This window comes from Adiantum capillus-veneris, chromosome 16 (assembly GCF_014529385.1).
Source record: "Adiantum capillus-veneris isolate H3 chromosome 16, ASM1452938v2, whole genome shotgun sequence".
In the NCBI taxonomy this organism is placed as follows: Eukaryota; Viridiplantae; Streptophyta; class Polypodiopsida; order Polypodiales; family Pteridaceae; genus Adiantum; species Adiantum capillus-veneris.
The window spans coordinates 71,414,467-71,442,135 of NC_140946.1; the positions used below are offsets into that span (position 1 = coordinate 71,414,467).

A 27,669-nucleotide genomic window follows, 5' to 3' on the forward strand; every position below is an offset into this window, starting at 1 on the left:
TTAGATGGAACTTCGACAAATTGTCAGAAGAAACCATTGATTAATGTGATGTTGATTTGTCCAAGAGGTTCCATCTTTCTTGAGGTGATTGCCACATCCCTGAAAGAGAAAACTAGTGGATATCTTGCTAATGTATATGAGCGTTTGATCAGAAGAGCGGGGGGACCTAAAAATGTGACAGCCATTGTCACAGATAATGAATCTAACTACAAAGTAGCTAGAAAAGACATTGAAGCAAAGTATCTAGAGATTACATGGGTTCCATGTGCTGCTCACACTTCCTTCTATTAAGCAAACTCTCCTAAATGCAAACCACTTGGTAAAGTTTATAAGAGACCATTCATTTTCTTACGCTTTATTTAGAACTTAGTCCCCAACAAAAAATTTACAGATTTTTTGTGTGACCCATTTTGTGACAGCGTATTACGTTCTCTCTACACTACAGCAGGCTAAAGCAGCCCTTGTTGAAATAGTGGTAGATAGGAAATGGGACATTTGGCTTGATAAATATCCCAAGTATGAACCTGCTACTTCCAAATGCTATCAGCTTGTAAACTCTCCTATTTTTTTGGAGAAATGTAGACAAAATTGTTACTGTCACATAACCCTTCACTCATCTGATACAATTAGTGGTGGACAAAGAAGCCTCGATCTTGGAATGTTCAGATGTCAAAGAAATCGATGACATGGTGCATGGGATTGAGGGGACGGATGAGCTATAAATTTTGTACTATATTCTCAATTAATTTTGTAATGCAAAATTTGCGTGGAGTTTAGCTTCACAATCTCTCTCTCTCCCTCTCTCTCTCTCTCTCTCTCTCTCTCTCTCTCTTCTTCTTCTTCTTCTTCTTCTTCTTCTCTCTCTTTCTCTCTCTCTCGTCCCTCTCTCTCTCTCCTTCTTCTTCTTCTTCTTCTCTCTCTCTCTCTCTCTCTCTCTCTCTCTCTCTCTCTCTTTCTCTCCATCTTCTTTCTATCATTGTTGGAAAGAGGGAGAGAGAGAGAATAAAACTTACACAATTGCGACAACATCCGACATGTTTATTTGTTCCAACAAATAGAGATTTACATATCAAAAAGAGGTTTTAGTTACAAATCTTGAGATTTAAAATACAAAAAGAGCTCATTATTGTTTGGGATATTTAATTTAGATCATGGATTGGATCCCCTAAAAATACGCAAAATTTTGAATTGTCGAATGAATCACTTGGACTCGCATTCCCTATCTCTTCTTCGATTACAGGCCCATATCTTGCCTCGTACCATGTCCACTTTTTTTGTACCTCTACTATACAAGTGTGCAGCATGACTAGGGTCTCTCATTGACTTGTCAAATCCATGCCTTGGGTTGTGAAATGCTCAATGACTGCGGTTTCTTTGGGCAAATATTTGTAACCTCTTTTGCGAGGAGGGTCTTCTTGATTGGCTTCTCATGCATGAATCTTCTCGACTGGGCGTTCTTTGCGGACGCCTCCTGTAGTGGGACGATCATTCCAATCTACGTTGAGCTGCAATACATAATAACAATAGCATTGTTGCACAAAGTAAATTGCCACTTGATTGTTATTTGGTGGCGATCTGTATACTTGGATAAATCTTGAAAGGATATTTCTCGCGAGGACAATGTGTTGCAAATCTGAAACTTTTAAGGGAGCGGAAGCCTTAGCATTTCCACTAACTCAAAATAATGTATTGCGTACAAAATGATTTGGGCATAGCTGTCTACATTGCCTGTAATTCAGTGGCTCCCCTTGAAGTTCTAACTATTCCTCTTGGGATGCAACCAAAGCGCTAAGATCTCCTTGAGCCACCTGAATCTCTTCCTCTTTGTAAATTTGTTGTGCCAATGTGTGATTAAGCAAAGGATCATTAGGCTGTTGCAACACAATGGTCAACAACAACCAGAGACAAGGAATCTATTAAATCCAATCTGCTTGAGGTGCAATGCGATGGTCAGCAACAGCCAATAATGAAGGATTTGAAAACCCTAAACCCCTCCCTGAAGTGTAACACGATGGTCAGCAACAGGCAGAGATGAAGAATCTATTAAATCTAATCTTCTTGCGGTGTGAAGTGATGGTCAACAACATCCAAGAGTGAAGGATTTAAAAATCCAACACCCCTCCCTGCAGTGCAACACGATGGTCAACAACAGACAGAGATGAAGATTCTATTAAACCCAATCTGCCTGGAGTGCGACGTAGTAGTCAACAACAACCAGGAAGAAAGGATGCAAGATAGCTATAAATCCCTCCCTGTAGTGCGACTTGATGGTTAGCAACAACCAAAGATGGAAAATCTAATTGCACATCCTGAGATACTCTCTGCAGTGCAACAGGGAGGTTAGCAACAGTCAAGGATGAAGCATCTAAAGTCTAAACCCCCCTTGTAGTGTGTCATGAGGATCAACAAATCCAAGGACGGGTGTCTAAATTCTCTCTCTTTGCAGTGTGACACGGGGGTCAACACAATGAGTGACTAACCTGCAAACTAACATTGAGGTGCAAGCAAAGCTCCACAACAATAGCGCTAGCAAATACAACTTGCAAAGTAACACCGAGGTGTGAGCAAAGCTCCACAACAATAGTGCTACCAAATACATCTTCAAAGAAAGAAGCTTAAAAAAGCAGTAGAAGTGACTACCTGACTACTCTCTCTCTCTCTCTCTCTCTCTCTCTCTCTCATTCTCTCTCTCTCTCTCTCTCTCTCTCTCTCTCTCTCTCTCTCTCTCTCTCTCTCTCTCTCTCTCTCTCTCTCTCTCTCTCTCTCTCTCTCGTCGATGTCACTATCGCAACAATTTTTTCAAACTGTTGTGGTGCATTTTTATATAGAAAAAGTTATTTTGATCAAAATGTCTTTCAATCAAATTATTTTTTATTGAGAGATACGTGTATTATACAGGTATACAACATATAATACGGAATTATACGTGTAATTTTTGTTATACAAACGTATAAATGCAACTTAGGTCACAATGTCGCTTTCAATTCTAAAAGCACACCAGGTGAGAGGTTTGATGAGTTTAAAGAGGTGGAATAGAATGAGAGATGATCTCTTCCTCTTTCCAATTGCAACCTCACAACAACTCTACTTGCAGCTGAAATCATCAAGCTTGAAAACGGCATACATACAAGATTGGGCGCGCCTTGGGCGCGCATTGTAAGTGCAACCCATTGTCCCTCAAGGCATGAAAAACACTTGGGAGTGGCTGCCACTATTAACGCAATCAAGACCGAATGGTGCATTGACATGAGAAAACATGGGATATCTCATGAGTTCATAAGAGATTTGGTAATTGCCTGTAGTTTGTTGGAAGAAAAACCTATTTTCCACGATGTCTCCTCTTGGCCTACTTGTATATGGTCTACTACTACTTCAAGCACATCAATTGAGACAACCCTTTCCCAAGTGGAGCAACAATTGGTGAACATCATGATAAAGCATCAGAAAAGGCTTGTCTTGGTCAGATCAACAAAGAAGCATGGATTAAGCAAGTGGGTGCAAGAATACATGTGTCATCAATGGAGTAGCATTCAACAAAAAGGTGAAGACAAGCGATGAGAACCAAAATTCAAAAAGCGCGGATGTGGATTCAAGGTGGTGGTCCAACACTTTGAAGAATTTGATAAGGTGATTGTCAAATTCCAAGATACTCACAAGGGACATATACCTAGCTCTCGTGCAGAACTTTATCACCTGCCAGTGCATCCATCTATAATTGCATGTTGCATAAAGGACATGTTTGATATAGGCACTTGCTGGCATGCTTCAAAAGTATCAAGTCAAAGGAACACCTTCACATGGATCATGCATCTACACTTAATCGTGTGATCTAGTGGTTCTTCATGATACCAAAAGAAGTGTGAATGTTGCTACATTGGATGCCCACACAAAGTATTTCACTCTCTCCCAAAGCATCTCAAGGGTTTGATCGTTTTGTTTTATGAGTGATTCTTTGGAGATCTATATTATGTTGCATCTCTTGGCCTTACTATAAGAGAATTTGTAGAGTATGAATGGACTGCAATGCTTACGAAAGCACTTCACTTGCAAGATTTGAAGAAGGTCCCATTGAGTGCTCAACATCTGGTCACATTTTGCATGCTTTTTTGTTCATGTGCATGCGCTTGCTTGTAGGTCATATTTGTCCAACGTACAACTGGAGGGAAGATGATGAATGCAAGAGACCCTTTATTTTTTTCATTCAAGATGAGGACATGCTTGAAATTTCTATTCGTTTCTCTCATCATAACTCTTGGATAGTGGACAAAACAAATGTCTTTGGGTTACCACTTTATGTTGCAGTCTTGCCCAACCAAATTGGTGTAGGGATGCAGTATTGCTAATGCTATGCACAAGTGATGTGGACACTAATCAAGAAACAATTGACCTTCAAGTTGGTCTTTGCAAAACTAGGCAGAATTTGTCCTGCAGCTATTGTCATTGACAAGAATCGGCAAGAGCTGGAAGTGATTCTCAAGGTGGTCAATGCAGATCATCATTGCTGGAGAGAAGATGAAGCCGGAAACCCAAAACAAGTTGCATGCCATGTGTTACTATGTTGGTTCCATGTCAAGAAGGCACGGATGGAGAACCTATTGCCGCAAGTATGCAGTTGTTGTAGTTTTTGCATAGCTTTCCATTCCTTTGGTGTCTCAAGGTCTATTATCAATATTAATAACCATTTCATAGGTCCCTAAGGATAAGCGAGATGATGTCTATAATCACTTATCAAATCTAATGTAAGCACCAACTAAGGAGATTTTTAATATGGGATATAGATAGTTGTTGGTGAATACATATTCAACACATGAAAACATCTAATGTTAGATGACAAATGGTTGGTGTGGCAGTACATGCATTGGGCAAACAAGGTGGCCAAAGTTTGGGCGTCTATTTGCTCATGGGATGTGGACACTACAAAATTGGTTGAACAATAATGGCAATATATCAAGTATACTTTACTTGATGCAAAGATAAATAGATCGATACTTGTCTTTTTGCATGCACTTGTGGGTGATTCATTGCTTGGCATACATCAGAGGAACCTTGCTTGAGTTCTTTAAGCAAAAGCAAGAGATTGGTAAGAGTCGATTGGTTTTGGAATTTGTAACTAGTATCATATTCTCTTGTATATGCCAACTCTTAAGTTCTTGTGTTTAAACTTGTGGCAGCTGATTCCGGGAGTTTTAATTGAGTTGGCTCAAGCAAGCAGCACACATCCAGATTAGCATGTGGTGAGGCGATTGTGAAATGGTTTGATGTTGATCCTACCACCCTTCAAGTGATATAGAGGAAAGCACTTTGTTGTTCAAAATTCTTGGCATGTCATCTACTTCCCAATGGTATCATGTGAGCGTTCAATCTAACTATTGTGATTGTCCTTAATGGGGTTCAGAATGCAAGCATCAGAACAAAATCCGACTAATAGTTCACAAGAAATTTCCTCAACTTCTATGTATTTTTCCAGTCCTTGATAGCATACATACCTTCAACCATGTGGTTCAGGAGGCTAATGCTCAAGCGAGGCTCAAGCAGGGGAGCAAGATACAATAACGGGGGACCAAGATTTAATGGGGTACCCTAGAGATGTCAAGCTAGCTACCCACCATGGCTAAGGAAAGTGTAGCCATTATTGATAACTAGATTTTTGGATGCATCTCAGACTTGAAAGGACTTTTACAAAGCTTTGAAGAACAGTTGGGGGAGTGTGATAGTGACCTAAAACTAATCCTCTTTAATCAGTTGTGCAACTGAAGGGATTGCCTCACCACACTGATTGTCCCAAAGTGCATCGGCTTGCCAGCAAGGGGCTCAATTAAAACATGTCCAAGCACATGTAACACAAACTCGTCTAGGTCATTGTGTGGCACGAGAAGCCGATGGATGTGGAGCTAATGTTAAGTTGGTCTCAGTTGTCCCTCCAAAGGCCTCAACTACTAGCATTTTAAGACTCAAACGTCAGCGAGGAAGGAGCCGAGTACGCTTCAAAAAGAGACCTAAAGTGTTCTAATTCCAAAAAAGTCTTTTGCTTGATCCAATAGAAAGCCACTCATGCCATACATGCAATGCTCTCTTGCCCTTGACACTTAAGCAGGCCCTAGCTAGTTCATAGTATCCTCTCCTAAATTGACATGTTACTCTCTTCAATGGTATCATTCAGAGGGGGCAAGTGGTTAGCCGTGTATATGGAGTTCTTGGTACGGAGGAGAGGAGGTATACGATTCAAGTGGGGATGGCTCAATACTTGATGGGGTCCTTGCATCCTAGCAACAAATGGTTCTCATAACATGAGAGGCTATTACTACTCTTTGCCCTTTGGAAATATTGCTCTTTGATAACAAAGTAATACATGCAGTCATTTATGCTGAGCCAAGATTGTAAGTGGCTTTTCGTAATGCATGCTTGTATTAATACTATTTTGATTGGGAGTTTTGTGATGTATGGCCTTCAAACTTTTCAAATGCAAGCAAGTCTTATTGTCTTAGATGGTCATTGCTAAGCAGTCTTGCTGGTTAGTGATAGCTTTTGGATTCCCTTTTCTTCGAACATGCAAGAATTTCTTACATACCAAATTGGTGGACAACCAACAATGCAACAAAATTTTGGATCGATATTTGGAGCTTTTAATGCCTCGTTGTTTATTGCATTGATTTTTTCATCAATATCTGTAGATTTTAAGGCCTTCTTACATACCAAACTTTTGGGCAAATGAGTAGTGTTGGGTCTAAGGTTGAAGTAATGGAGATGGGTTTGGAGGTTGCATTGATTTTTGGGTTGATATTTGTAGATTTCAATGCTCGATAACTTATTGCATCGATTTTTGGATCAATTTTTGTGGCTTTTAAGGCCTGCTTACATACCAAGCTTTTGGACAAATGAATAGTGTTATGTCTAAGGTTGAAGTAGTGGAGATGGCTTTAGAGGTTGACGGCAATTATTGCATAGATTTTTGGTTTGATATTTGTAGCTTTCAATGCATGCTCTCTTATTGCATTGATTTTTGGATCAGTATTTATAGCCTTTAAGTCCTGCTTACATACCAAACTTTTGGGCAAATGAATAGTGTTGTGTCTAAGGCTAAAGTAGTGGAGATGGTTTTGGAGGTTGACATCAAGTTTTGCATCGATTTTTGGGTTGTTATTTGTAGCTTTTAATGCCATCTCTCTTATTGCATCATTTTTTGGATCCATACTATAGATTCCAAGGTGTGCGTGCCATGCCTGGTCACTTATTGCATCCATTTTTAGGTCAACATCTCTTAGCTTTGGAGGCCGTACCAAACTATTGGGCAAGTGAGTAGTGTTGTGTCTAAGGCTGAAGTAGTGGAGATGGATTTGGACATTGACAACTATTGTTGCATAGGTTTTGTAATTGATCCATTGTGTCTGAATGTCTCATGCATTGAGGAGTTAAGGTTATGTGGGTGACAATAGCGTTAAACAAGTTCAAATCCACCATGAGTACCATAACTAGTGATTGTGGTCAAGTCACGGTGACCACAATCAATGACAAGGTCTAACCACCATGCTGGCTGTAATGCTTATAACCTATAAACATGGAGAGTGACCATTGCAACTTTATCTATTGAGAATACCTGCATAAGACACAACCTTCATATACCATGTCCATAACCGATAGCCTCAAAGACTAAGACTTGAAGTAAAGAATGCAAAAACCATAACTAGTGACTAGACAAATGATGATCACAACCAACATATTGAGACTTAGCAACCTTAACTAGAAAATTCAAATGTTCCATAATGAGGTGACAATGGACATAACTTATGAGTTCAAAGATGGAGATGGTTGCAACTTCACTTGCTGAGAACACAACCACATGCTATAACCCTGTTGCATACCAAAGCCCTAACCAATAGATTCAAAGGCTAGGACTTCAACACATTTCAATTTCACCTTTACACAATGCATTTGCATGGTCAAGGCATAGTGCACATAATCGATGACCATACTCAAGACATAATGCGTATAACTGATAGCCCGGTGACGACAACCTAAACCATAAAATCCCCAATACAGACATAATTTGGGATGATCATAACCAACATATTGAGACTTAGCAACCTTAATTAGAAGATATAAGTGGGTGCATAATGAGATGACAATGGCCATAACTTATGAGTTTGAAGATGGAGACGGTTGCAACTTCACTTGTTGAGAGCACAACCGCATGTCATAACCCTATTGCATACCAAAGCCATAACCAACAAATTCAAAGGCCGAGACTTCAACACATTTCAATTTCATCTTTCAATCAATGACCATATTTGAGACATAATTCATATAACTGACAGCCCAGAAGATGGCAACCTAAACCATAAAATCCCTAACAGAGACTTTATCTGGGATGATGATAATCAACATATTGAGACTTAGCAACCTTAACTAGAAAATTTAAATGGGCTCATAATGAGGTGACAATGGCCATACCTTATGAGTTTGAAGATGGAGACGGTTGCAACTTCCCTCGCTAGGAAGATGATTGCATGCCATAACTCTGTTGCATACCAAAGCCCTAACTAACAGATACAAAGGCCATGACTTCAAAACATTTCAATTTCACCTTTCAATTGATGACCATATTCTAGACATAATGCGTATAATTGACTGCCCTGGAGATGGCAACCTAAACCATAAAATCTCCAACCAAGACATAATATGGGATGACAATGAGCACTAAATTACAGCATGTTTAGAAAGAAACCTTTGTGAGATCACGAGTAGACCAATAAAAGACCATCAAGGGAAGTATCAATTTAGAAAAAAAATACATATATTATTTCACAAAGCATCTATTACAGCCAAAAACCCAAATCATAAGATGTATTACAAGTCATATATTATGTCGCTAATACAACAAGTTGTCTAGTCACTGATGTTGTTAAGCCCAAAAGCTGAGACACAATAAGCCTATATCAAGGACATGCACATATATTATTTCACAAAGCATCTATTACAGCCAAAAACCCAAAATCACAAGATGTATTACAGGTCATATATTATGTCGCTAATACAACAAGTTGTCATAGTCACCGTTGTTGTTAAGCCCAAGAGCTGAGACAAAATAAGTCTATATCAAGGACAAGCACTCCATACACCAATCATGGAGATGTTGCTTCATGTTGCATACTTTGTCAGGTGAAACCAGTTCTATGTCAGCCAGTTCCTTTGCGGCCTCTCCTCCAATCCTCCCACAATAAGCTCCCTGCAAAACAACATCTGTTTGTAGATCTTCCAAGAGATACACATATAGAATCCACTTGATGTGTGCCTTGGCTAGCCAGGCACCTGATGTATTTCATGACATAAAATCCACAATCATCGCTATTCGGCTGTTGTGAGGCATCCACAAACTTGAACTCAAGCTATGACTCATCAACCAAGGCATGCTGAAGGGATGTATCATGCACCACTTGAGCAAGTCTCCGAAGGCCACTACAAAAGCATTGTACATACATAGGTATCAAGATTATTGGCATGTGCATACATAGTATCAAGATTACTGGCATGTGCATAGCGTCAAGGCACTCAAACGGACTTGTGAGATGTAAGGACTCAAAATTAAGCAAATAGTGCTTCTTTCCAGGCAAGCGAAGGAGTTTTTCACCTCTATTAACATAAAGAACAAACAACGACCAATGGTGCCTAAAACAAGAACATCACAACTGAATAAGAGTATTTATCATTGAAGGATTGCACGGTGTCTTCCTTGAATGTGACCAATACCTGCAAATTAGAGGCCAAAAACATAATACCATTTTCAACAAGTCAAGATTAGAAAACTGTGCAGAGAGAAATTGCTCAAGAATGTGGCCAGACATTGTGTACCATAAAGCATCAACAAAGGAAATAAAAATAGAAGGCGGAAAAATATGTTTCATCCACCTGCATGCAAACACAACCTTGGAGATTGAAGAACACACTGCCTAAAAAGAAAGAGAGAGAGAGAGAGAGAGAGAGAGAGAGAGAGAGAGAGAGAGAGAGAGAGAGAGAGAGAGAGAGAGAGAGAGAGAGAGAGAGAGAGAGAGAGAGAGAGAGAGAGAGAGAGAGAGAGAGAGAGAGAGCTTATTCGCCAACCAAGTCTATGGTCCGAGAGCAAGCCTCTCCTTGCAATATAGCATTGACTAGGGGCTCTGATCTACATTTGTTGACATTTTGAATCTTGAGGAATTGAATGTGATGCTAGCATTAGAAGCAAGCCTAAAACACCAACATGCAAGACTTAGAATATTGTGAATACTTATGGACACTCTTTAAAATGCAGAACTAGGATATGAAATCACATGGCTATTGTAATATTTGTCTATGTGTTGGCCACCCTACCACCCCCTCTTGTGAAACTAATACTCGGCCATTCTCGATGGTGAATTTAAGAGATACATGGGTCTCGATGATGAGACATCGATAACCAAACTTGTCTTTGTAGATGACCGAATTCGCAACTTTTGCCGATGTTCCATTATCAGTCCCTACACAAAGTTCCTAGAATAATTAGAGCAACAAAAAAAACACATCCATAATTAGCTTGTCAAATAAAAGCACAGTTGTAGTCAATGACAATCTCAAGGTCCAGCAAAAACACATTGCCATAATTAGTGACAACCCAAAAAACCGGCAAAAAACACAGCCATAATCAGCTTTACTTCATTTTGGGAAACATTGATGTTCAATGTCATGGAAAAAAATATATCAAAGGTGTCCACAATGTGCTCATTGTTGGGTTCATCACATTAGTGACCATCAGTCTTGACCACTGGGAGATCCTTAACATCATCACGGGGCAGCATCTCGTATAGTGACTTATCTCCAAGGCCAATGGAGGAGCTAGAGCTAGTAGACCCGCTACTAGTGGCAGCCTCATCTTCCTTTGCCTTGGATGCTTCTCCCTCCAAGACCCCTCCATCTTCCTTTTTTCTCTTCTTGTAGATTGTCCTCTTCTGGATCATTTGAGATCTCATCATCACCAAGGTCATCTTCCTTTTTCTCTCCTTGGAGATTGTCCTCTACCTGCTCATTTGGTATCTCACCGTCACCAAAGTCATCTTCCCAAAACACATCCTGATTGTGATCTTCTTCACCGGTTTCAATAACCATATTGCCTTGCATATCATTGTTTGTCTTTTATTCCTCAATGTCATCCATCATCACATTCAGCTAGGGTAGCAACACCTTCACTCGCCTCTGCATCAAGACCAAGCATAAAAGAATGGGGTCAACACATTAAGAAAAAAATCAAACTCAAGAAGCACAGTGCTTGAGATCAGCCATGCAGCGAGATGTCCAGGTTCTACAAGAGTAGACATAGACAAACTTCAACAAAGCATTAAAACCAAAAACAAATTGGATAAACATGTCGCAAGGAATCGGCCATCGAGCGATATGTCTAGGTTCTTCTTGTTTATGGTATACATGTAGAATCCTTGTCATGCACCTGTGCATCTCAAGGATGGACAATCCCTAGATAATGATCTCATGAAGAAGAACATGCCAATCATCCACACACTTAGCAGTGCTTTTTCCTTCTTGCATGTTTAAGTTCACCAATCTCTTGATCAGGGAGTCTTGGTAAACTAACTCGGTATGCTCATATGTCTTGTGTGAAAGAAAGACCATATAGCTTCTGCTGACTTCAAAGACCACACCATTGGCACTCATCAATCTTCACAATGGAGGATGATCTCCACATGAACTCCATTGACACTGGATTTGGAGCTAGACTCAAGATAACATCCCATAGTAGAAGCTCCTTGACATAGAGATCCATCTTCTACTCTCAGACTTGATAGTCATTGCCATTAAGTTTGTCTATGATTTGATGTCTACCTTTAAGAGAAAGGGTGGAAGAGATATTTGCCATGCCGTCAGGTTTTGGAAGCCTTGGAAGAGAGGAGCAAGCAGCAAGACGAATGTCGCTAAGAGGGGTTTTTCAGATGCCTTGGAAGAGAGAGATTAAGTTGCTTGTAATCTAGAGTGAGCTGTTAAGCTAATAGGGGCTCTGATACCATGTAGGAAAAACCAAAACAAACACTAATACTAATCTTAAGCTAATGACTAATGCGCATAATGAATAAAAAAGAGTACTTAGCTGAATGTATTACCTCGATTGCACAATAACATGTTGAATTGATACAAGACTCGTTTATATACATGAATGAGAGATCATTGTGCGTGATAGCTAGAGATAACTAGGGCTGAAATGTAGGAAGGTAATTGGCCACTAATTTATTGGTGATTGATGAGAGAAAATGGGAACTAATTTAGGTAAGAAGTGGGATGGCACTCCCACTTACAACCATTTTAACAAAATTACCTTTTACAAAGAAAGACAATGGCCATGAAACTTATAATTTGCTTGCATGATTCATGAATCTTCAAGACATGCAAAGAACTTAAACATTCTCACAAGCAAGTGGAGCAAAACTTGGACAATGGTGGGTGGGTAAAACGGGCCCATAGTAACGAACAAGTGCGAGTGGCCATGAAAGCTATAGTCAACTAACATTCTTCATGAAGATTCAAATCATACAAGAAATGTAAGTTAAATTCTAGCATCCATAAGCATAGAAACACTTTGAACATTCTCACAATCCACCCTTCAAAACATAAAAGCTATGAAATCACCTAACCTATGAGACTTAGATGATTTCCATAGCAACCATGAGTAAACAAGGAGCTTAACCATGCTAACATGATAAAACTTTAAACATACAAGGGATGTAAATAGCATCCATAGGCATGCAACAAAGAAGTCACTTAACCAATTAATTAACCAGCTTACATGCGCATCATAGCCTTTGTCCATACGTTTTTGAATGCGTACAAGGTGCAATTGAGCTGATGCATGGTAGGTAGTCATGCACTCATAATATTCTCCACAAATTGCTCCTTTGGCACAGTTCTAAACTCCGGTCTGAGCTTGTCACATTTCTCAATTGCTCAAAGACGATGAAGATCCTCAACCTCTTTTAAGTTTATTTCAAACTTCCTCTCTTTGTCCTCGAACTTCTTCTTTGCCAACTTGTGCTATTTAGCTTTCTCTACTCTCACCCTTGGTGCCTTGGCTCTCAAGGGCAATTTAGCTTGGGAAGGGTGACCCGAATTTTGTACTAGGATGTGTATGTCAATGCCATGCTCTCTTGAGATGACTCTCCATTTGCAACCTCACCAACTCAAAGCAAAACCGTCTAGGGCATTCATCACTTGCACGACATTGTCAGGCAAGCTTCAAGCAAGAACACCTCCACATATGGCATCAACCCAACCCCAGCTCAAAGAAAACCTCACACTATCGACCCTCCAAAGGCTAACGCAGACACAAAAGGACTAGCCACAATATCAAATAGGGCTCTTCCAATCTGAATCTCAAAAACGGTTGGGAAAACTACCAAAATAGCTATAAAATGGCTCCACATGTAGTACAATGGGTAGCGTTTGCAACTCAACATACATGAGTGACCGTGCTCAAACAAGCTCGAAGGACTACTACATGCAATAAAAGTGATCCCTACAGGGATATATACTCTTAAAAGAGCTCAAATAGCACTATGGTGTGCTAAAGTGAACATGCATCTGTCAATGCATTTGTCCGCAGAGAAACTACTGTCAAAATGACTGCTAAAATCGCCTGAAAGGCGCTATGTCTGTAAGTATCTTGTGGTAACCTGGAGAATAGGTGTAAACGGGCTTAAAAGCCCCCTCTAACCTGTAAATTTTGTGTCAATGTCGATGTCAATATGTGCTGATTTTTGTCGTCGAGGGGGAATGCGCTAGTCGATAGCCGTCGAAGGTGCTCAAAGTTGAAAAGGTGCCATAGAGCATGCTCGGTGCTAATGTCGGATGTCATTCCTCTGTGGTAGATGCACCTCACCCGTGCATGTGGCAAGCATGACCATCCGTGAAAAAGCACTCGTTTGCGAGAACGCTCGGTGTCGGGGTCGATAGATATCAAAAATCTGCCCGTGTAAAGCGTGTTGCCAAAACGGTGTCGAGCCGAGGTCAAATCGGTGGAAGAATCTGAACTTGATGTTGAAAACAACAAATCATAGATGTCAAAGCCGCTCTTGCCAATGTCGGTGCCGATGTGTCGAGGTCGCCTCCCACCACCGGATGGGAATACTCGTCCTATTTGATAAAACCAATGTCGAGATCACCAATGTCACACACAGAGTACACTATGTCGGTGTCAAAATCGTAGCTCTCTCTCTCTCTCTCTCTCTCTCTCTCTCTCTCTCTCTCTCTCTCTCTCTCTCTCTCTCTCTCTCTCTCTCTCTCTCTCTCTCTCTCACAGACACACACACACACACACACACACAATGCCTGAGAATGGTGGCGGAGATGCACATACGCCCAATCACTCTCTCTCTCACAACTTTATGTCTCAATCTTGAGGATTGTTGAGAGCTACAATGCAGTAGGGGGTACCGGGGGGGGGGGGGGGGGGGGGGGGGGGGGGGGGGGGGGGGGGGGGATAATTCCCTTCCACACAAGGATGTAAGCTCAATTTTATATTTAAAAAAAACAAAATTTTCTAACTGCTTATCGACATTTGTAGGTCTGGATCTCTGGCGAGCATGACAAGAAGGATGTGTGTGTGCCTTTTGCTAGTGACTCCTATTCACGGACCTGCTACCCACATGTGCTGCTCACAAGCTTGTTGTTTTTCCTCTCTATTTGATGCCTTGTCTTGCTCTCTCTTCTCAGTGCGCCTTCAATTGCAATCCCAAGGTTGCCTCTCTAAGCAGTGTTTGAGAAAAGTGTGCCTCAACTTAGCCTAGAGCCGGTTGCAAAATCAAAGTAGCCGGTTGAGAGGAGGGAAAGAAGGAGAAAATTCCGCTTAAAATACATGGAAAATAGTGTAATTTTGCAAAAATACCGGCTAGTATTGTAAAATTTCCGGTTTAGATTTGTCTTGGAGGGATTTTTGAATGTTTGTGAAAATATACACTGTCTCTAAGCTACTACTCAATTTCCTTTGTTTGCTGCTCGACTCCAATTCCAAGCTCTCCTTGACTTGCTACAATAGCTCTCGACTTGCCACGCCGACCTATTCCAATTTGCTTACAAATTTTGCCTTCAATCTCTTGTGCTCCCTTGAGCTCGATGCCTACACTGTCGGTTCTTGCATAGCTACCATGCTCCCAAACCTCCCCGATTTCCTGCTAGGCTCGACCTGCTACTCAAAATGTGCTCGATTCCAAGCTCTATTAGCCACAGCCCGATTCCCTATAGAACTTGCAAAGCTTCCCAAAGCTCATCGTAATTTCTCCCAAAGAGGTGTTGCACACGTGGGAGGGGCTCGAGATTGGAGGTTTCTCCGATACCGATTGTAGATGATGTGGAGTGCAAGGCAAGGAGGGAAGGGGAAGGTGATGGAAGAGAGACCCTGTGCTTGGTGGAGCTTGTGAGAGAAAAAACTCCTACCTTACTTATTGGGTGAAAGCATGTATAGGTGGTCCAAAAAGGGTTGTCTTGGACACTCCTTTTTTGAGTAGTTTGTGGGAACTTTTGAGTCTACATTTGATTTTTGGGGGAGGAAACTCAATGATGAGTAATGAAGATGGGAGGAATTTTTTAAAAAAAGAGGGGTATGCATTTCTTACCACCCTTGGTAGTTCTTCGATGTGTTGGACGTACGAGCATCCCCTTTTTCTCCTTCTCTATGTGGGCACAAAGCTACAGGTTTAGGGTATTCTCTACGCACGGTTTTTGCATAGAGCAGCACCTTTCTCTCCTTCTCTATGCGATGTTTCTGAAGTGCATTCCCTTTCTTTCCTATACACCCGGTTCTTTGCTGTGTGTGCTTAGTTATCCATCTCTCTCTCTCTCTCTCTCTCTCTCTCTCTCTCTCTCTCTCTCTCTCTCTCTCTCTCTCTCTCTCTCTCTCTCTCTCTCTCTCCAGATAGGATGGAGCCTTCTTGCTAGTTAGGTGTGTGTGAGTGTCTGTGACATGTTTGATCTTGTTGATGTATGGGCTCTTCGTGATGTATTCTCATGCATTGAGCTCTTTTTCTTCAGGTTTTCTTGATCAAGCTCCGTGCCCACCAGTACACAGCCGAGTAGAGTTTCCCAAGCAGTTCACAGGCTGCTTATACAATTATTGGGCGGCAAAGAAAAGGAAACAAAGAGAGAGGCAAAGTCAGCACACTTTCTGTGCTAAAAAGCGGAAGGATGTCCAGCTCAATGAGAAGCAGAAAGGGAAGATTCTTTGTGCCATTTCAAGGTGCTGGCAAGAGTAGACGCAAGGATTTATAACCAAACTCCAAGGAGAGTTTTTTGAACATTTACTCCAACAACAAGTATTTTGCAACCTGCAAAACTTGACACATTCTATACAGAGAGGTCAAGGTCCCGCATTAGCCATGGAAATGCTTTTCAATAGGGAAACAGTGATGGCATGCATTAATTCGAGGGACGAAGTAGATGCACGTCCCTTTATGGATAGAGCACTTGCAAAGTCGTTAGGCATACACAAAAAAAACATCGGTTTTGCGAATGCACGACTCCATTTAGAGGATGAGAACAGTCCTTTTCCAATCTTAGCATGTCAATGGCAAGCTCATCTTTCTACAAACATCACAGAGGACATTAAGGAGGTTGTGTTTAATTTCTAGACAGCAAAGACCCGAGTCTCTCCGAAAACAAGAAGGACATATGCCAAAGGCGTATCGGCAGAAAGGTTGTTTTTATGCATCCATTGCCTTTGCTGGATCAACCTCATGTATTATCAACCACTTCCAAGTAGTATATTAACCAATGTTCACCACTGTCAAGCTGTCACAACCACAATCAAACTGTAAAAACCACTATCAAGTAGTCTAGTGACCATTGTTCACCACTTTGAAGCTGTTAGAACCACTGTAAATTGTAAAAAAACTCCGAGAACTAAGAAAACAATCAAAAAGTAGTTTAAAATCCCTTCAGGTACTTTGCAAAATAGTTCAAGTATTGATAGTGATTTAAAGTATCTAAACTACTGCTTTCAACCCCCTTAGGGTGGAAGCTTGTACTTTGCAAAGTGCTAAAATAGTTTGTCACCACTTTAAAGTATTTTAATAACCACTTGCAATATGCCAAGTGCTTAGGTGAGCACCTATGTAAGCACTTGGAAGTTTTCAAACCACTTGAAGGTGATTGAAAGTGAAAAACAAACCACTTGGAAGTGGTTTAATGACCACTTTCAATCTTTTTAAGGTGGTTTTAAGTGCTTCAGGTGGTTTGAAACTGCCAAGTGCTTAGGTGAGAACCTATGTAAGCACTTGGAAGATTTCAAACCACCTGAAGATGATTGAAAGTGGTTTGATGAACTTTTTCAATCACCCTAAGGTGGTTTTAAGTGCTTCAAGTGGTTTCAAGTAGTTCAAAGCCACTTTCAAACATGCAAAACCACTTCTAAGTGGCAAATGTTTCTCTTGAGTGCTTTTAAAAACCCAAGATTTGGGTGTTATCCAATTAAAGGTGATTGGAAGTGGTAAATGAACCACTTGAAAAAGGTTAAATGACCACTTTCAATCACCTATAGGTGGTTTAAAGTGCTTAAGTGAGAACCTATGTAAGCACTTGGAAGATTTCAAATTACTTGAAGGTGATTGAAAGTGGTATAGAAACCACTTGAAAGTGGTTTGATGGCCTTCTTCAATCATCTATAGGTGGTTTAAAGTGCTTCAGGTGGTTTCAAGAAGTTTAAAGCCCCTTTCAAACATGCAAAACGACTTCTAAGTGGTAAATGTTCCTCTTATGTACTTCACAAACACGAGTGGATATTATAATTTGTGGGTGATGGTACCAACCATCTTGGTTATTTGTTCTCACATTATCTCTTTATTGCCTGCTTTTTTGTGTAGGTGGAATTTTACAGGCAGTTTCAAGAAATGTATCCGACGCTACGCATTTTGCTGAGATGCTTTGAGAATTTGAAGCCCTTTTTTGTTCAAAAATTGTGGGACCACAATACTTGTTGCTGCAAATATCATGTGCAAGTTGTCTACATGAAAGATGCTTTCAACCAAATGCGTCAAGGTAGTTTGGAGTACATGGAGAATCTTGTCGTTGTGCTTGTGATATTTGGGACCATGCAATAAGTGGCAGTACATTTGTAGCTGCAAAAGGCAACATTTGAGAGCCTCACAACACTATGGGAGTCCTTTTTGTGTCCTAAACCAAAAAATTCCATGTTTCATTTACACATCTTCTTGATGAGGAAATGCAATCAGTGCGGTTCCAAATAGCTCAGATGTTGTCCTCTTGAAGTACACAACGACAACTTTCAGGTGGCTGCAAAGGTTTTTGTTGGTGTGGAGACACAATCTATACATGAAGATGGCCAACACCACAAAAGGAAAGATATTGTTATTAAGCAGATTGGGTGCTCCACTTTCATTTCATTCTTGAAAGACAAGCTAACGAAGTTTATCAAACATAACTACATCTACAGATGGCAGGCCAACCAATTGAAAGAGTGTCTACAGAGTCTTCCAAGTGATGTCATTGTATCTATCATGGACTTTGAAAAAAATTATAGTTTTAAAATTCAAAATGAGATCCAATCCATGCACTGGTATTCTAGTCAGGTGAGCATTTTGGTCCACATGTGCTATTTGCACTCGACAATGGGCGACCTCATAAAAATTCTCCATTTTTATCTATCTGTTGATGACAATGTGCATGACACATTGTTCATTCAACACTGCTTTCTTTTGCATGACTAGTGGTTGAAGGACCAGGGTTTTTGTTTAAAGAGACACTGAGTATGGTATGATGGTGCATGTTAACCCTCATGGCTCACGGACACCCTATCACCTACGACGGATGTTCGAACCTACGGCGGACATTGTATTATTTATTTGATAGAGTCAGGTACCGGGCTTATCGGTCCAATAGGAAAAAGGTAAGAGTGATCGCCGATTAGAGGTGCACTCTAACTGGAACATTCAAGGGATTAGTTGGCTAACATGGGCGCCCAAGTGTGAATGGGGTGAGCTCATATAAAAGTCAACTAAACCTAAAATTCACTCATTCTCTCATTTGTGCAATAGAAGAGTGCTCTTGCTCCATCTCCATCTCCATCTTCTTCTTCTTCACCTCCTTGTGTGTGTGTGTGTGTGTGTGTATGTGAGAGAGAGAGAGTGTGTGTGTGGGCGATCGAGCATTACGAAGGCACGGCGGCGGCGAAGCGGTTGAGCGAGGCGAAGCGGCGGCTCCTTCTTCTTCACGGCGAGGAATCCTCCACGAAGCAAGCGTAGAGCGGTGAGTGACACACCATCGCCTTCTTTGAGCTTACTAGTTTAGGCTTGTTGTGTGCTTGGAGCCATTTGTGGCTCGCACATGGTGTATCGGCAAGTTCCTTGCATTGACATGTGCGACATACGCGCACATTTTTGGCGCCGTTGTCGGGGAATGCCATACACCAAGCTCGAGTAGCACTCTGTGCTTCTCCGTGGTGCAATTTCTATTGTAGGAAAAGTAAGGAAGGAGTGTGTGTGTGTGTGTTGAGAAGAGGGATTTGGTGTTATACTGTGTGTTTTTTTTAATTAATGGAGTTTTCAAAGGTTTTGTGTTTATTCTCTATGTATTAAGGTAGTTAGTTTTCTTTGTTAATAGAGATTTCAAAGGTTCTGTGTTTATTCTCTGTGTATTAAGGTAGTTAGTTTTCTGTGTACAGTAAGTAGGAAGTAGATTAGTGAGAGTTAATAGAGTGTGTGTTAGTGTGTGTTTTTTTTAAATTTTAAAGGTAGGACCGGGATCGGGAATATCTCCCAAACCCAAGCCCAAGCTCATGCTCAGGCCTAGGCCTCAGTCGCCTTAAAAAAAAAACGAATTTTAGCTTCACACGTAGCTAAAAATTGATTTTTGAGGACCAATGGAATGTCAGATGCCCGAAAATTGTGTTGTAAAGCACACAGCGACCCTTTAAGTGATATGCTCGTTTCGAGCTATCACACACTTCAATAAATAAAAAAACAAACATTAAAAAAACGTCAAAAACAAGAAAAAATCAAGTAGAAAATGGGGTGCAAAACACCCACAAAACAAAGCAAGTAACCTTTGAGGGTACATGCCGACACTTGTAGGGCACCCAAAGCACATGTATCTACGCTCTGGTTGTGTGCTAGAGTCCAAACAACTAGCTAGTGCTTCGATTTACGGGGGGTACTCACTATCCTTCCACGCTAGGGTCTACGCTCTCGGCGGGGACCCAAGGTAGTGCAACCCAAGACCCAAATATAGCGGCTAGTGACTCTTCCTCTGACTATGATATTATGGAAGAGCATCTTACACAAAGCCCGGGGGGAACAAATGAAACCGTACCTAGCTGGGCCCAACAACCTGGAACTAGTGTTTTTAGCCGTTTGATGGAAACTTTTAGTAGAGCTACGCGCTCTGAACCTACGGCTAGTGAAGTAAACGAAGGGGGTGGGGAAGTAGAATCACCATTCACATCTCCTGTAGACCCCACACTCCCTCAGAGTGTCCACGTGGACATTCCACCTACCTCATTTAATGAGGGCCCTACCAAGCTACCACCTTCCAAAGTCGCCTCTAAGGTAGCGGTGACTAAAAGTCAAAACACGGGAAGCAACATTGCATCCACCTCACGACAACCCTCTAGTACACCAAGTTTGGACGGGGTATTTCTCAATGAGAATTGGGAATATGACCTACACACGGAGACTTTGACCAACCTATACATGGGCTACACATACCATGTGGGTTGGTTAGAAGTTGTACAATCCACATCTAGTGCCACTAGTCTAGAGGAACAACAACACATGATCTGCAATGTCATCCATAGGATTATCAAGTCCGAGAGGCAAAAGAGGAATAAACATACCTTCAACGTGTCCTATGCGATTTTTAGACACGGGCAAAGGGAAACAACCCACTCTATCACAAATGGAGACTCCCCCAGTGAGTCCCATCGATCCCCCATATGTTGTTTCGCCAGGGGTCTCAATGCAATCTAAGCCCACAAGTGATACCTTTACTTTTCCAAGTCTAGCTCATCTTTCCCTGGATGACACCACGGATACCATGCCTACCCCAATGATGGGCATGCCAAGAAACACACCATGGACCTCGTTTGTTAGTAAAGCACCTCTACATGGTAGCTCAATGCCTGCAATAGTACCTACAAGTGCGTACCAATCGTATGCACCTATGGGTCCACATACTCATGTAGTCCCTACCCCTCCCATTGTTTCAACTACCTATGCTCCACAACCACAATACACAAGTTCTTATTTCCATGGGACTATACCGGCTAGCATTAGCATGTCACATCCGACGTCTGCTATGCCTAGGGCCACTCATATGAACTATGGACCAACACATGGCACAACATCATACCCAACGTGGAACCCAAGGGCTTCCTATGCGCCAAGCCCAATGCCAATACCTACTCCACATGTAGTCTCTGGAGCACCTTCACCCACGGTGCCTGCTCACTTAGGTGACTTGGCAACATTTTCTCAAGCTATTGGTCAATCTATTGCTGAGAATATGTGTAACACGCCTAATAGAGAGCCTAGAAGTAAGGCAGTACAAATAGCCAAGCTCACACAAAAATTTAGTGGAGACGGAGATGTGAGAAAGCATATCGAAGTGTTTGAACAAATATGCGATCCTCTAGGAGAACACAATGACCTACATAAGAGCAATGCTTTAAGCCTAACCTTAAGTGGGAAGGCTGGGGATTGGTATAGAACCCTAAGGGTGGAAGAAAAAACGATTTACCCTACTCTTAGGAGACTGTTCTTAAAAGAATACATACGAGAGGGAGTGCTTTGGGGTGTAGCCTCTCAGCTCCAGAAAGCCCAATGAGAGGAAGGAGAGTCGGTGAGAGACTTTATAAGTCGCTTGAAGCATTTGAATTCTTGTTGTAATCCAAATGAGCGCTTCAACAATAACCAATTGCTTGAAAGATTCATTAGGGGATTACGACATGAGGATATCTACAATGGCCTAGTCATTAGATGTATCACCACTTGGGAAGCAGTCACCACCAATGCAATCCAATTGGAGGATAATTTAATGATTCAAGGAGAAAGAGTGTCTGTTGAGCCTAAATCTATTAGCTCGCAAGCATCAGGGCATCAGCCAATGACCCTAAAGCCTATTGCTAAGGAGCCAAAGATATCTCAGATGACTTTAGCAGATCTCACCAAGGCTATTCAAGAGAGTCTTAGAGACAATCGTGCTCCGCAAAACAATCATATGTATCCAAGAAGGGAGCAGCAATGGTGCTCAGTATGCTATGGACCGCATAGTACCAGTGAATGCCCTACTTTTAGAGTAAAATTCAATGGGAACTGCAATGCATGTGGGAGGTATGGTCATCAAGCTAAGTATTGCATAGTATTTAAGCGTGCGATGTCCAATATACCAACCTTAGCATGGACAGACACACCTCCAGTGCCTGCCTTGATGTTGGCCCCACCTCTTGAACAAACAGCACAACACATGGTCCCTAGGGCCCAAAATGTTGTTCAAACAACACCCTTACCACCTCCAGTGCTAGGACCCCAACCACCACATCCGAGAATCACTTATGTGAATCAAGTGGGTTGTGAGTCATCTATTTCTTGTTTGGAAGGCTGTGAAGAAGATATAGATCCTAATATCGTCTATGGGATGGATGTGCTTGAAGAAAGTCCACAATACTACATGGAGGACTATTGGGGACAAGTCAAACCTGTATATCAAGTAGCTTCTCTTGCGGCAAGAGGCCAAAATATCAATTACACCGCTAAGAGACCACCTCTTCAATGCTATGAGTGTGGAGGTCCACATCGTGTAGCCGAGTGTCCTATTAGGCTACAAAAGAATGCCACACTAATGCAAACCAATCAAGCGAGCACTTCTACAATGCTGATACTCATGTGTAATCGATGTGGCATAGATCATTTGATTGCCCAATGTCCAAATAATACAAATGCACCAAAGATCACGCCATTAAACTTGATTGAAGTTACTGAGGAGCCATCACCAAGGGCACCCGTGGTACCAGTAAACGTACTCACACGATCGATGCTCCAAAAACAAAATTATATTCTTGAGGAAAGAGACGCGGCATCAATTGCCCAATCTCAGAAAAAGAAGAAAACACAAAGAAAGAGATCGCAAAAAGCAGCGAAGTCAGACCCCAGTTCAAAGACCAACATAGGGACTGGTGACGACCCCGTATATATGAACGACGTTGAAGAAGATTCTGATTCAGGTGAAACCATGGAGACCAAAACGACCACTAACATAGAAACCAACAAGGAAGATCTTCATGAGCCACAATGGCCAGGATCCAAAAAGAAGATAGGAACTTACCCAAACCCTATAGAGGAGATTGAGCGAGTCAAGCAATTAAGGATTTTGGTAGAAGATACCCAAAGGGATCTAGAACTAGCCCCTAGGAAGATCCAGATTACATACACCGTGTTCCCTACGCAACAACAACCTCACCAAGTCCATAGACCCTTGGACATACCTAGTGTCATCCAAGAAGAAAGTGACTTAAAGTCATGGGAAAGTGGGCGTACTCACTTCTTGATGAAAAGAATGTTTACAGAGGGACTGCCTGATCCTATCGAAGAAATGGAGATCCCACCTTCCCCACGTCAAGGGACTCAAGGCCAAAAGGTGCCATTAAACATTGCCAAATTGATGGATTTCATGTCTTCAGAAGTTAGAATCACCATCATGTCCCAACTATATAAAGACCCTGAGCTAGTCTCAGCCCTTCGAGCCTTCCTCAATGGAGAACTGAAGTTTGGGCTACCACAATTTGCACAGATGGATGGAGCTGGGGAGATGCCAATAGAGGAGGAATACATAGATCCACAACCGAACCTAGATGAGAACCTTGTTATAGAAATACCTATTAACAAGTTGGGACAATACTTTGAGGGTGATGAATCTAATGCGACTATACCAATCACTACTAAGGGATTAACTGTGAAGGGAATCCTTGATGGTGGCGCTGGGGTTAGCATTGTGACTAAAAATTGATGGGAAACTATGGGAAGACCTCACCTTGCGACCACAACCATAGTAGTGAAGATGGCCAATGGGTCTATTGTTAAACCTATTGGGATGCTAGAAGATCTCAAGATCAAGGTCTTTGGACATAAAATAAGGATTACCTTTATTGTTATGGATTTCTCCAAACACACTATGGCATCGGAGATGATCTTAGGACGCCCTTTCATGAGGGAAGCAAAAATGGTGCATGACTGGTCTAAAAACCATGTCTACTTGCAGTTCCAAGATTCTGTCATTCGAGTGGATCTTGTGATGGGTCGAGCACATCCTCTAGGAAACAGGTTTATAATCAATCATAGATCTGACACCACAGTTCACTCAGCCCCATTGCAGTATTGTTACACGTGTAAAGCCGGCACTGATGTTGGGGAAGATTCTCCTTATATGGATGTACTACCTGGGATGACTGAGAATTAGTACGATAGGAGTGTTTCTGTTTTAGAGTTGAGTGATAAGCAAAGTTCCTTTTTCCCACTGATGTGCCTCCTAGAGGTATTCTTTGTGTTTCCTCGTGTGTACGGGAACGTGTTGCAGTTGTTAGGATTTGGACCTTCATGGGATCTTTCTCTCATCCACTTTTCATATCAAGCGCGATCATCAACACAAACAGGTGTTTCTTGTCCATTAGCATTGCCCCTTATCTTTTTTGCATCCATGTGTTTGTCTGCTTTGATTGTGATTGGTAGCATAATATCCAGCACATTTGCTTAGTGACAAACATTTAATTCAATGTAATTTTGTCATAATCACTTGTCTAGGTTTAAAAATCAAGCAGTCCGACTAAGCTAGTTTGACCAAGTTAGGTGTTAGAGATCTTCTCTTAATACCATGGAGAATGCCTTCCTAATAATCAATGGTTACTTAGGTTCTTAATCCGATTTAGGCAGCATTGTATGAAAGGTACTAGGGCTTTCTAGTGGGCTTGACCCTATTGACCTTTAGCTTAAGTATTATAAAGGGAGTTTACTTGTGTGATGAGCCTGGGGAGGTGTATCAGTGTTATATGACCCCCCAAAGTTACAAAATTAAAATGTTGAAAATGAACAAACAAAAAAATCAAAGTGCCACAATGTAAAATCTTACGCTGGAAGAGAAATCTCAGCTTGATTGGGTACTTCACTCACATGTATCGCCTATGGTACTACAACCCTAGAGGTTCCCAGTGTGGGCGCTTTTCCTTGAAAAGCAAAAAACCCAAGGCATACAAAATAAGCACACACATCAAAATTGAATCACTATGAAAAGACTTTGGGGGGTCAAAGAAAAGGTAATCAGTCAGGCGATGATTTCATGAGAAATTCCTTTTATCGTAGCTTAACTAGAAGGTCTTCTAGGTATAGCCTCTAGTCAGCCCTCGAACATGAAATACTTCGCTCTCACGATTAAACAACTTAATTGACCAGAGAAAATTAAGAAGCTTACCCATGGTATTAATAGTCGATCTCTAGTGCCTTTCGACCGTTAAATTAGCGACCCCATACTTGTTTAATTTTTTACATTTACATCTGTTTATGCATTTGATTATATTGCAATTTAATGTTTATTGCTGACAAATGGTTTAAAATTATGTTACCAATCACATTGTCTGCCTACAACTGCATATGCTTTTTTATTCTATATGAGAATGCAATTACTGTGCCAATGTTGTTTGATTTTGCAGTGACTGAAGAAGGCTAAGGACATTCATCTCAAATGCTCTTCCACCTCAACGAACGAGATTCAACTCAATAGCTTCCGAGGACGGAATCTACATCAGGAAGGGGGGCATGTTAACCCTCACAGCTCACGGACACCCTATCACCTACAATGGATGTTTGAACCTACGGCGGACATTGTATTATTTATTTGATAGAGTGAGGTACCGGGCTTGTGGGTCCAATAGAAAAAGGTAAGAGTGATCGCCGATGAGAGGCGCACTCTAACTGGAACATTCAAGGGATTAGTATGCTAAGCATGGGCGCCCAAGTGTGAATGGGGTGAGCTCATATAAAAGTCAACTGAACCTAAAATTCACTCATTGTCTCATTTGTGCAATAGAAGAGTGCTCTTGCTCCATCTCCATCTCCATCTTCTTCTTCTTCACCTCCTTGTGTGTGTGTGTATGTGTGTGTGTGTGAGAGAGAGAGAGTGTGTGGGTGATCGATCATTACGAAGGCACGGCAGCGGCGAAGCGGTTGAGCGTGGCGAAGCGGCGGCTCCTTCTTCTTTGTGGCGAGGAATCCTCCAGAAAGCAAGCATAGAGCGGTGAGTGACACACCATCGCCTTCTTTGAGCTTACTAGTTTAGGCTTGTTGTGTGCTTGGAGCCATTTGTGGCTTGCACACGGTGTATCGGCAAGTTCCTTGCATTGACATGTGCGACATACGCGCACAGTGCAACATCACAATTCAAAGCACGACGACCTTTCTTCTTTGATGCAAGGTTTTATCTGCTTACTGGGCTTGAGATGATGCACAGCTATTTTGGGTCAGGTCATGGAAAAGGTGAACATGGTGTTGGTGCCCTCATTAAGAGGGCATTATCCCATGAGCAATTGAAGGTGGATGGACACCCCCTGTATAATACAGGAACATTGGTAAATTACCTTACCCTAGTGAACAATAGTAAAGACTATTGGTCATCTGTGAACAAGGTCAATAGGGTCTTCTGTGAAATCACCACCCCTACAGTCTCGTTTTCTCCACTGTACCATGCTCAATCGACGCTGTGACACATAGCGTTTGCCCCAACTTACCACCCACGATTAGACCATTTCATTAATCTCTTACCTTTCTAGTCCTGTCACTAACCTCCCCCTCCACCTTCTCCTCGTCATCTTGCAGAACAGCTCGCTCCACACCCTCTCTGTTACACAGGCTCACCATTTACCTACTCACGTCTCTCTCGCCAACATCACACTCCTGGCGACTCTCGTTTTAGAGCTGCCATAGCCAACTGCGAGATCTCTCTCTCTCTCTCTCTCTCTCTCTCTCTCTCTCTCTCTCTCTCTCTCTCTCTCTCTCTCTCTCTCTCTAGTGGCTGTCTGAGCGGCTTGAGTCTTACAACAACGCACTCTTGCAGAAAGCCAACAAACACTCTAGATTCATGGCCTCATACACTGCACAAAGCAGTGAATAGAGTCACTCTAGTTGTTGTTTTTCTCTATTCACAACCAACTCCATCATATTGACTGCATGCAATATGGCGACAACTCGAGTCTCGTCAACCTTCTCCGCCAGTTGCAGTCCTTGCATGGATTAATCCCCTCGGCCCCATGCTCAACTCTATCCACCCGTAATACTAATTGCATGGCGACATCTTGGGTATGCACAACCTTCTCCGCCAGTTGCAGTTGTTGCATGGGTTAAGCCCCCTTGACCCCTTGCTTTGCAACATACTCTATACCTTCTCCGCCAGCTGCAGCCACTGCAGGAGTTAAGCCCCTCGAACGCTTGCTTTGCATCGCATGAGCCTCAATTGCAGTCTAGGCAGCGCAACCGGCAACTCACATTGCCTGGAGACGACCAACTTTGCATGCAATATCTTCAGCCAATCGACCCCACGCCAAACCCCATCCGCCCGGAGTACCTAACTGCATGGCGACAGCTCACATACCCTATACCTTCTCCGCCAGTTGTAGCCACT

General features: G+C 41.8%; 3 pseudogenes; 2 read left to right on the top strand and 1 right to left on the bottom strand.

Annotated features, from left to right (window-relative positions):
- Positions 1-2,971: 2,971 nt before the first annotated feature.
- On the top strand, positions 2,972-4,326 carry LOC147439256 (uncharacterized; annotated as a pseudogene).
- A 996-nt stretch (positions 4,327-5,322) lies between these two features.
- LOC147439257 (uncharacterized) lies at positions 5,323-6,010 on the top strand (annotated as a pseudogene).
- Positions 6,011-7,540: 1,530 nt separating this feature from the next.
- On the bottom strand, positions 7,541-26,909 carry LOC147439258 (uncharacterized; annotated as a pseudogene).
- Between the last annotated feature and the right edge of the window lie 760 nt (positions 26,910-27,669).